Genomic DNA, 12,270 nt, shown 5'->3' with positions numbered 1-12,270 from the left:
GATGTCGAGGATCAGGCGTGCAGAGGTGTTCTATATGCGTTGTAGTCGTTTCAGGAGTTTGGCCTAGGCTCCTGCATAGATGGTGTTTCCATAGTCCATCCTGCTGCTGACGAGGGCCTGGGTGACCGTTCTTCTGGTTTTGGTGGGGATCCACCTGTAGATCTTGCGGAGCATGCGGAGTGTGTTGAAACAGGAGGACGAGACGGCGTTGACTTGCTTGATCTTGGAGAGTGTTGAGTCGAGGATCAACCCCAGGTTGCGTGCATGATCGGTGGGTGTTGGTGCTGCTCCCAGAGCAGTCGACCACCAGGAGTTGTCCGAGGCCGAGGGGGTGGAGCCGAGGATGAGGACTTCTGTCTTGTCCGAGTTCAGCTTCAAGCGTCTGTTTTTCATCCACTTGGTGACGGCTTTCATTCCTTCGTGGAGGTTGGATTTGGTGGTGAGGGTGTTCATGGTGAGGGAGAGGATCAGCTGGGTGTCGTTGGTGTAGGAGATGATGTTGAGGTTGTGCAGTCAGGCGACGTGAGTGAGCGGTGCCATGTAGACGTTGAACAATGTCGACCTGAGGGATGATCCTTGGGGTATGCTGCAGATGATCTCGGTGGCTTCGGATCGGAAAGGGGGAGGCGGACGCTCTAGGTTCTGCCAGTGAGTAAGGAGGTGGTCCATTCCAGAGCCTTGTCTCGGATCCCTGCGTCGTGGAGGGGTGTGCGCAGGGTGCGGTGGCAGACAGTGTTGAAGGCAGCTGATAGGTCCAGGAGGATGAGGGCCAAAGTTTCGCCGTTGTCCAGCAGGGCCATGATGTCGTCGGTGGTGGCAATGAGGGCAGTTTTGGTGCTGTAGTTGCTGCAGAACCCAGACTGGGACGGCTCCAGGATGCTGTTCTCTTTGATGTAGCGAGTCAGTTGTCGGTTGACGGTCTTCTCGATGACCTACGCCGGGAACAGGAGCAGGGAGATGGATCAGAAGTTCTTGCGGTCATTTGGGTCAGCCTTGGGTTTTTTGAGTAAGGCGTTGACCTCGGTGCTCTTCCAGCACTCTGGGAAGGGCCCGGTCTCGAAGGAGATGTTGATGGCCTTGGGGAGATGGGGTGTCATGGTGGCACTAGCTTTGTTGAAGATGTGGTGTGGGCATGGGTCTGACATAGAGACGGAGTGGATGGTGTTCATGATTTTTATGGTGTCGTCGTTGTTTATGTTGGTCCAGGTGAGCAGGGGATCGATGTGGGTGGTGGTCATGAGGTTGGAGGACTCGGTGGCTGTCGTGCGGTCAGGTTGTTGAAGCTTTCGTGGATGTCTGCGAATTTGCCATGGAAGAAGGTGGCCAGGGTGTTGCACAGGTCTTGCGATTATGATATCTCGTTGGTGTTGGAGCTGGGGTTGGAGAGTTCCTTCACGATATTGAAGAGCTCTTTGCTGCTGTGTACATTGTTGTCTAGGCGGTCTTTGAAGGAGGCCCTTTTGGCAGATCTGATGAGGTGAGGGTGCCTGCGGATGGCGTTCTTGTGGGCTGTGAAGCTGTCTGGTGTCTGTTTGCGGTGCCATTTCTTCTATAGTTTCCGGCAGGTTTGCTGTGAAGATGGTTCTGTGCTAGAGCCGTGCGAGTGACGTTTTCATGACTTGCTGATTCACTGCTTTTTTCCATGGTGAAAAAAGTATAGGACGGTTGTCTAGATTAGCGGTCACAATGTTCAGACAGCTAGTTACCACTGTGAGCTGGGAGTGCCATGGGAAGTCCTCTTCTTCAAAAACTGTTTTAAGTTATGCTTTGAGAATGGACTCCGGGCTCTGTAGGTTCTTCTTAAGGTAGCATTTTACTAGGTCCCCGAGGCACGTGAGATCCGGAATTCTAAGGCCCAGCTCCAGTCTCAGCTTGCTTTTCTGGCCTGCTGAGGAGCATTAAAGATTTTTTTGCATACTATGATTTGAGAGTTCATTAGATTCATGTCCAGTGCATGGGGAAGGCTAAATGGCGGTGGTTTAGAGATGCGATCAATTATGCTCAAAGGACTTTTAATATCGGTTCTGTCTTTGGGCTGTGAAGACGGACATTTAGGCATATCAGGCTTTGGATGATCCAAGCTCCCTGAATTTCTTGCATGCATATTTTCCAAAGAATACTATTTTGGTCACTTGATTGTAACTATGGAAGGCACTGAGGGCTCTCTCTAGGCCTTTTCTGGAGTGGTCCATGATTACATTATCATCTTCATACTTCAGGATTGCCTAACCTTGGGGTTATCCAACTGGCACCTACATGTGCTTTACCCAAGTCGACCGTGTACAAAATGAAAAGAAGAGGTGCCAACCTGCAGCCTTGCTTGAGAACAGTTTCAGTTGACACTTTAGTCGTTGCTGTGGTTGGACTTGTTTTTATCCGGACCCAAGTCCCCTGTTAGAGAGATGTTGTTGCCTTGAGAAGCTGGGGGGACTCTCCAATGAGGTCAATTTCTGACTGGGTTTCATACGAGACGAGTTCGAAAGTTGAACGGCTAGAGGTATTGGCAGACTTGAGTCCTGTCAAGACGCTGCAGGCTCATGCTTGCCAACGCCTGCCAATGCCTCTAGCCGTTCAACTTTCAAACTTGTCTTGTATTAAATCAGATTCATGCGCACCCATGTGCGTTTCGGATATCCCGGAAAGCGGTGTCAGTAAATTATCCTGCTCCCACTTTGACCATATACCTTGAATTAACACGATAGGGTCATGGCTACATAAACCCGATCCCTGCCGGGTATTGTTGACTAGCAAACCAGGATTCACTCTGGTTACCTGTAGGCTGTCATCCCTCTCACCCACCACTGTCCTGATGACGACCCGCATTGACCACTCAATAGTGCTTATATTGAGTTGAAAATCAACAATTCCTTTGGGTCCAGATCAAAGCTTTGCCTTCGAAAGATTGATTTGGATAAAGCAGTAGAGTCATTGTTTTCTCCTATTCTGGCCTCCCTTCTAAATATTTTAATCACCCTGTACATAATATGCACTTTATCACTGAGCACAATATGTCACTTGATCACGTAGCACCTTAAACTTCACCTTGTGTTGACAGCTTTTTACCAATATGTGAGTATATATAAATGATGGAATTTATATAAGATGTAATACACATCAACCAGTGTTGTTTTTGTGTTCTTTGTGTGTTCCCCATGTCTAAAAATTGCTCAGACATGAACTTTTGAAAATAACTGAGATAATTGAATTGCTTGTATAAGACATTGTTATCTACACCGGACAGAACTACTGTTTTTGTTTACATTCTCCTTAGTCTGCTAAGGTTGTTGATGAACTTCGAGAGGTGAGAATGGCTCTTCTATTTCAGCTCAAGTTAATGTAGATGAGATAGGAAACTATGGCTATTTATATTTTGCAATGCTTTATTAGTCGTCTTTTAGCACCTGCTCTTGTTCGGATTAGGTGTATCCTTACAACACTGTACAAAGTATATTTCATACAGTCAGCCCCAAAAGAGTGTGACATGCATCTAACGTGCTCTTATACTTGCCTTTAGAAGTATAATGTTCTCAGTCTCCCTTTTGGCAGTATCTGTACAGTACATTCGGAGGGTATTAGTAAAGCCATGTGAAAGACACCACTTCCCAGCGGCTGGTGAAATGGCGTCAAGCCATACTAATTAGCATGTCATCGTTATTTGCAAGAACAGGCTGCTGCTGACTTAAGAGGTGGACAACAGCTTCTGGGCTCACAAAATTGCACAAAATGATGAACGTTTTACTGTTTGTTAAGGCCTACCGGGAAAATACGTATACACTTTAAATATGCAAATACTGCAGTACAGCTACATGCCTTCTAAACTCCTATCAGTGCCTGCGTTATAGATAGGGTGCACTGCAAGGATTCTGCCACAGCTTGCATTGAAATCGGGGTGCCAGGCACAGAGGGGGCCAGTGCATATTTCCCCAATTAATGTGCTCTTTCGAGTGCAGGTGTGAACTTGCACTGCAAGCAGAGCATTAGGGAAAAATGGAATGCTGTTTGAAGCCACCAGTCTGCATTTCACTGTACAAGCAGCACCCAGCCTGCATTTCAAAGGGAGGCAAAGATACCAATCAGGCAGGTTTAAAGAGTGACAACAGCCCCACTGCAGGATGATGTTTGGTTTAACCATAGGACTCTCTTTCTCTCCACGGTCCCCCTGGGGCACACAATTTGTGCTTCTTTGTGAATTTTGGTCTTGCCAGGACCCACCACAGCAACTTTGACTCAGTGTCCATTCTCCTAATCTATTCCATTTTTTCAGGATTTGTTCTCCTGAAGGCTGAGGGACTTCCCTTTCAGAGATTTGCATAATTGCTGCTTTTGATTATCCTTCTGCCATTGTGGATCATTATAGGCAGGGCCACTGAAATTATGCAGCAGGGGGAAGCCAATTTATGCAACAGGGTTGAGTGAACTGTACAACAAGGCAATTTATGCAACATAATTCGGCACGTTTTGTGATAGTTTTACCTCATTATATTGTCATTTGTACACATGTTAACATTGCCTGGGTATTGGCTGCACACCCTTAATACCGGTAAAATACTCGCATATAGCAATAAGCAACAGAAAAGTGGCCAGTCAACCTTTGCAAAGGGCCTTCCACTGCACGCTAACACGTGTTGCTGAATTTTTAGTAACTTTTGAAACGTTTGAGCAAGAAGCTATTTTATTTTTTGTTAAAATCTGCAGATTATGCAGCAGACGATGAATTATGTGGCACAAGCGGCAAATCTATAACTGTGCGATAATGTTGTGGTCGCACAAATGCATACTTCCAGTGTCTTCTGATCATTGGCTGTACTTCTAGATCAGCTGTTGTATATGTTAAGGTTTCTTTTTTGCACTGAACTTTACAAGTCTTCCTGCTTTCTGTGTTATGTACGTCGATGCTCATCATAGGTTGAAGCCTGTGTGCCTCACAGAGTATGAACTCGGAAAAAAGAGGGTTGTCTACATGCTAATAGTTTAATAAATCAAATTCCTTATCCTTGTTCCATGGAGAGGATCTTGGCTGCTTCAGTGGAGTCCTGAGGAGAGACTGACCAGTCATGTAGAAAAGCTCTGTCTGGCCCACTCTTGGTATGGGTGTTGGGGGTCTCTTTCATCTTCGTAAATCAGCAATGGTGATGACGTCTCTGGAGAGATGTAAAAAAAGCAGCAGAATAAAGGGGTCATCAGCAGATAATTTGCACAATACATATAATCCGATTTAGGTTGACATAACAAAATGTATTGCATTGCTAACAAAAAAAATGTCTTTCTAATCCCTTCAGTGCAATATTACGTATTCAGGGTCTGATTCACAGTTTTATGGGCTTCTATGTGAAAAGTAATCTGTGCCACAAATAACACATTGTGGTTTATAAATTATAAATGTCAGTTCCAGGGACATGTATGAATGAGAATGGAACTCAAAATTACCGAAATCCCACCAGCTAACAGGTGTTTCTCTGTTTTTGATTATGATAGAGTTTTGGTGAGTGTTAAAGGTGAGTCAGGGGTGGTGGTCAGCGGGAAGGTGAGAAAAGTCGTTATTTACAAACATGCTTAATGGCATTTTCCAGTCCAAAATTCACCTAAAGGTACTCAATAAAAGTCTAGAATTAGTACACATTCAAATCGAAAAGTACCCCAAACACTCTAGTTTTTTCAGGGTGTCTTTAAGTGGAAGGGATATATCAACACTCAAAGCTTTACTGTTTCAGTGTTAGAAATGGGATTTTTGGCAGGATAGGACAGGTGCCAATGCCAGGCAGGAAACACCACGCTAGTCAGCATAAGGGAGTTACACTCCTAAAATAACCCCTGCTCACCCCCTTGGTAGCTTGGCACGAGCAGTCAGGCTTATCTTAGAGGCAGTGTATAAAGCATTTGCACATAACCAACACTAATACAGTGTAAGCACTACAAAAGGACACCACACCAGTTTAGAAAAATATCCAATATTGTTATATATTTAAGACAAGACCAAAAATGATAAAAATCCACAGTACAGTATTAAAAAATCCACAGTTATCGAAATATGCTTAAAAAACAGTTCCTTGATGTCGATCCGTCCGGGGTTATCACAGCATCGTGAGCAAACAAATCCAAACAGTTTTGGATGACCGCAGCGTAGCGGGCCAGCTACAGTGTCGGGAAGACCCACGAACAATATCTTTTAGAAATGTAGGGCGTTGGCGACCTCTCGTTGAGCTTCCGAAAACACAGCGTCCGCAGGCGTCAGTTCCGGAGGTCGGTGCAGGAGTTGTCGGTGCAGGAGTTGTCAGGGCCCTCGAAGTCACACGTGTTGCAGGTCGATCGCCTCTCTGTTGGAGTCAGGAGCACTGCCATCGGCTGGCGTCGGGTGCTGCAGTGTGAAGTGCAGCGGTGCCCTCAGGTTGCGGTGTGAGCAGCGGCTCGGTGGCGGCTACAGATGGCGTCGTCAAAGAGACCAGGGTCGCGGTGTGAGATGAAGGTGGTGCTCGTCACGGTGCTGGTGGGTTTTGTTGCAAGCAGCGTTGTTATCGCTGCTGAAGCACTGTCATCGGCTGACGAACCAGAGTCGATGGCGCCTGCGTCGGTAGGCCAATGTGCGGTGCGAGATGAGTGTGGTGCGTTATGTAACTTTACGAGCGGTGCTATCAAACGATGGTGCAAACAGCAGCGTTGATTTCAGCATGAAGGAGCGTCATCGGGGAGGCCAAAGTGTTGTCGTGAAGCAAGGTGGTGCAGAGTGCGGTTCCCACAGGTTGCCGTGCGAGCAGCCACTTGGTGGCGGCATCAGTAGGCGTCGTCGGGGAGAGCAGGGTCATGGTGCGGCATTGCGGTGATGCCCTCTGCGGTGCCAAGGTGTTGTCATGAAGCGAGGAGGTGCAGAGTGCGGAGCCCACTTGTCGCGGTGCGAACAGCGGCTCGGTGGAGGCATCGGCAGGCGTCATTGGTGAGACCAGGGTTGTGGTGCGGCGGTGCCCTCTGTGGTGCCTTCAGGACATGGAGTCCTCAGCGACATCGTAGATGCCGCCGAGTTGCTTTTCTTCTATTGAAGCACAAAACACACAGTCCCCAGTGCTGAGGGCAGAAGAGTTTGAAGTCTTTGCTGTTCCTGAGACTTCTTGAACAGGAGGTAAGCTTTACTTCAATCCCTTGGAGAAATTCACAAAAGTAGATTGCAGAAAGTTCAGTCCAGCCCTTTCACTTCCCAAGACAGAAGCAGCCACTGCAGGCCAACACAGCAAAGCACACAGCAAAGTGGTAGTCCCTCCTCACAGCGTCGCCAGCTCTTCTTCTTGGCAGTCTTCTTGATCCAAAAGAGTTCTAAAGTTCAGTGGTCTGGGCCCCAATATTTATATCCCAAAATCCTTTGATCTCTTACTCAGAGAGTGTCTGTGCCCAGCCAGAACTAGTTCTGCCTTCTCTGGTGTGATGTCCTGGCAGGAGGTGGAGACGGCATTGTCAGAGGCAGACCAGGCCCTTTGAGGTACAAGGAAATATCCCCCCCTTCCCCCATCACAGCCCAGGTCTATTCAGCTCTTTCCTGACCCACCTAGACTATCTGGAGCCACTCTTGCTCCCCAGTCTTCAGTCATCCAAAACCCAGACAGGCAATCCACATTCCAAAAAAAGAAACACACGGGATGCCTGAGCAAGAAAATACCCACTTTCTAAAAGTGGTACTTTCAACCACAGAATGTAAAAATCACCTTCACTAAAAGATACATCTTTAGATTCTGCTATCAGGCATACTAAATGTTATTTTCTTACCTAGTTCCCAGGGCCAGTTATGTTTATAAGATGTTATAAACAAACTTCCCATGCTGTCCAATGGGAAACAGGTAGCCTTGCAATAGTGAAAAATGAAATAGGCTGTAATTCACTATCAGGACATGCCACACACACCAGGGCATGTCCTACCTTTCACATACACTGGACCCTGCCCACAGGGGTACCTTGGGCCTACCTTAGGAGTGACTAACATGTACAAAATGGAAAACTTAGGGACTGGCAAGTGTATGCACTGGCCAAATCGACGTGGCAGTTACAAACTGCACGCAGACCCTGCAACAGCAAGTCTGAGTTACCTTTTTAGGGCTACTCACGTGGGTGGCACAGTCAGTGCTGCAGGCTCACTAGTAGCATTTAATTACAGGCCCTGGCACACTCAATGCACTTTACTAGGGTCTAACAAGTAAATACCCAATCATGGAAACACCAATCCCTAACACAATTTACACAGAGAGCATGTACACTTTAGCACTGATTAGCAGTGGTAAAGTGCTCAGAGTCCTAAAACCAACACAAACAGGTCAGTAAAAAATAGGAGGAAGAACCAAAACGTTTGGGGAAAACCCTGCAAAAAGGGTCATTTCCAACATTCAGTATGCTCAAAAAGTTATAATTTGCAATATTTCCAAATTAACTCCATAGGTTTTTGTGAATAACAAGATATGCTCTCAAGAAGTAATACAGTATGGGATTTAGATGCATCCCTTCTCTTTTGAATTGGCACCCGATAAACACCTTATTAATTACATTTTACGTGGTGCAATTAACCATTTGTGTGAATAAGAGCTCCTTTTTATGAAAGATGCTATATCAGCTGGCTCAATCATTTAGAAGCATCAAACAGGTTAAAAGCCTGATTTACAAACTATTTTCCGCATCTACATAGGTGATCGAAAATGCCACTGCAGCCAGCAAAGCATCTAATGTCCAGATTCAGAGAATCGACTCTGCGGATATTTATGCCCGCAGATGGAAGATTTTATAGGTAAAAGGCATGACAAGGCTATTAGGAAGGTAGTGAGCTTCCGTCTTGTCATACATTTGTGGGCGTTCACAAAAGTTTTAAATGGTTTCTCACCCATGGTACACACTCAGATGTAGTGCCAGTAAGTATGTCCGTTGAACGTGGAAGACTCACAAGTAATCCTATATTCATTTTGGGCGTAGCAGACTTTCTCTAATGGAAAACTATTCCGCCTGTATAGAACAAGCATTGGGAACTGCATTAGGTTTCGCCTATGTGTTATTCATGGACTTTAAAAATAAAAGTTTTAGCTTGCTGAGCAGTTGATGAATATAAATTACAGAAACAGTGAATTAGATGGAGGGGGTGTGAGGAGGGTTGGAAACACCGAAAAGCAGCTGTAAGCGTACACGCTGTGCAGGCAAAACCTAAAAAAGTGCATTTGTGCTGCGGGTAGTACCAATCACTCAATCGATGGGGGCCAGTGTTTTCATACCTAGCATAACCACATGGTGGCCATTCATTTCTCAATGCCCCTTCTACATTCCAGGTAGTGATAGAGAGAAGTTCGAGGTGGCTGATTCAAACCCTTTTACCAAGGTCAGTCACTCAGGTGAAATCAATGCAGAGGTGTTCTGCAAAGTTCTTTCCATTGATTAGTAGGCATCACATAAGACGTGTATGCACGCAATCTCATTATGAACACTGAATTTGGGCATGTGTGTGCGTGAGCGTTCTATGAGCGTACAGGGCTTTTATACAAATTTCTTCACAGCACAGTTTTATTCTTTTCAAACCAGACCTCAGAATTAACAATGTAACAGACTAGCAAATTGTTCTGCAATGCAAACAATATGAACGATATTTTCTGACAGAGACAGCCCAGCTACAAACAACCACCAGACCTGCTTAGGAGATCCAGCCACAGCGTATGATTTTCAAAGGTATACCCACAACAACACTACTCCCCCACTTGACAAATTCCGTCCCCTCAAAGCCCTCCTTAGAGGTCAGAGGTGACATGGGCTTGTCAAAGCAATGAGAGGAGAGGACACGATAACCGTCCATTCTCAGGCTCCATCGTGGAAGGTGGTGCATTATTACAACTCTAAGGACATGCAAATTGTGTGTGCGTGGGGTTCTGTGTGGTGATAGCACAACACAGGTTTGTGTTTGTAGGCCAAGTGGGTCATCCAGCCCTCAGGGTTACTACGCATTCATAGTACAAGCTTTCATCACTGTACACCTCAGGGAGGTGGAAGGGAGCTAAAAAAGAGGAAAGACAGAAGCGTCGACTTAAAGCACCACAGCCAGGGAAGAGTAGAGGGAGTGGGTGAGCAGTGAGTAACTGCGATGCATCAGCATCCCCTCTCCTCCTGCAGATGGACTGGGAAGCTCCCGCTCTTTGCCTGATAGTACCCTTCCAAGCTAGCCGCCTTACGACTCGTTCCCTAAAGGGGCTTCCCATAGTACGACCTATTGCAATACACACATATGAGCCAAAGGGCCCCAAACAGGATTACATTAGAAGCCATCCCAGAGTCTTTGGATGATGATTCAATTACTCTAGAAGTCATTTTCACATCATCAGACATCATCAAGCTCTTGAAGTCATCAGTAGAGTGTAGAAACTTGAGCCTGATGATTTGAGGATGACTTGAAAATTAGTATCTGATGACTTCACAAGATGTGATTGATCCTGATGATCTCAGGATGAGTATTTGATTACTTGACAAGAGGAAACTGTTCCTGATGATCTGACGATGACTAGAAAATGGGCTTCTGATTATTTCACAAGCACTAACCATATGGAATAATGCTTTGTGATTCAAGGGTGATTTGCTAAACACTTGAAGAGACTATTCTCCATTTTTGCGTTTAACATGTTGACTAGTTTGATGATTGTGCAATTATTCACTGATTACTGCTCAATAAACTCAGTTTAGATATTACATTTTTTTTAGTTATCTGCAAATATGCATAAAGTCTGATTAAGAAAAATGTGTGGAGGCAATCACTGTTAACTAGGACTGGGGGAAATTTACATTATGCCTGTATGATTATCGTAATGCTGGGAATACTCTCAAAATTATGCGATTTCACCAGTATGTGTAATTATGCGCCATTCATGGTAAAACTTACTGCAAACAGTGCCATTTGTGGTTAACATTTCCGCTAATGCTCAGGACTGACAATAATGTGAGCACTTGACACTTTCATTTTTAATTTGGTGTATTTTAAGTTACACATTTTGGTGAATCACTACTGTGCAACATTTTTAAATGCTCTGATGCAGATAGGAATTAGACAAATACATTTTGAAAACATACACTGGATGAGTTACAGCAAAGGCACAATGTGACAAAATCATTACTAAACATATTAAATGCCAATTATACAAATTTCCAATATGATTTCATTCTCTTCCAAATACATGTATATATGCATTGTAGTGCACCAAGTAAATGAAGAAGGGTAAGCCAGGAGATGCATGGAGCTGGACCAGAGCCTATTCAGGGGGTCTGTCTTAGCTCTAAGAATCAAAGCAGCTATCAAAAGATCTAATATGAAAATACTACAGCAAACGTAAAAAATACATGGCAGAGTCTCTGTGATTAAAATTGATTATTTATTGAATGCTTATATTTCACTTTAGAATATTAAATTATATCACTGCAGTGATAATGGTTAAATTATTTCTTTTCAGCATTAGCTGTTCCCCACCTACAATACTCTGACAGCACTGATATGAGAAGATCAAGATATATTATTTTGTCATGAGCACTGTATTCATGTCCAGTAATGTTTTTTGTATATGGAGCAACACTGTTGCCTATTAAATCATAAGTGTGTGCTTTTTTGTATAACTGAAGTGAATGTGTTCAGTGGTGGTCTCAGATTTGGTTTTAAATTAATATAATGCACAGTGGAGTAAAGTGATTTCCATAGGATCACACATTTTGGCTAAATGGGGAAACTTAGTAAAGTAGGTACAATCAGGTGACCAGCTATATCTGCGTCCTAACAGTGTACATAATTTTTTAGGTCTTGCTAGAGTCCGAGCATGCGCTACTCTGGTGAGACATTTAGTAGCTGCTTCAAAAAGCGCTACCTCCGGCCACCAGCTTGCTAGAACGCGCGACGTGCATAGCACTTTTTTTCTGTCACGCGTGCACACAACTTTTTTTTTCATTAGTTTTATTTTTATTTTTTCATTTCGCTCCCGCGCTGCATTATTTTTACGGCCGCGATGCCAATGCTTGTTTTAAGGTTGAGATTATGCTTGTGTGCACCTTTGTGCATTTAACTTATGGCTGCGTCAGATTTATTGGTAGCCCCACCTCTCCTCACACACAACATGGGAGCAGCAGATTGCTCGAATTTATTTGCCACGGTTTGGTTTGTCCTGCACTTTTTCTCCATCGAGGTCTTCATTACTGAAAGTCGTCTAGTGTGGTGACTGAGCATTGTTCATTTGTCTCGACGAAGAACCATACCTAAGCTGCTCTCAATGCAGCAAGCTGTTCCGTCGCACA

Source organism: Lissotriton helveticus, chromosome 4_1, assembly GCF_964261635.1.
Source record: "Lissotriton helveticus chromosome 4_1, aLisHel1.1, whole genome shotgun sequence".
NCBI lineage: Eukaryota > Metazoa > Chordata > Amphibia > Caudata > Salamandridae > Lissotriton > Lissotriton helveticus.
Note: the sequence above shows the minus strand (reverse complement) of the source record.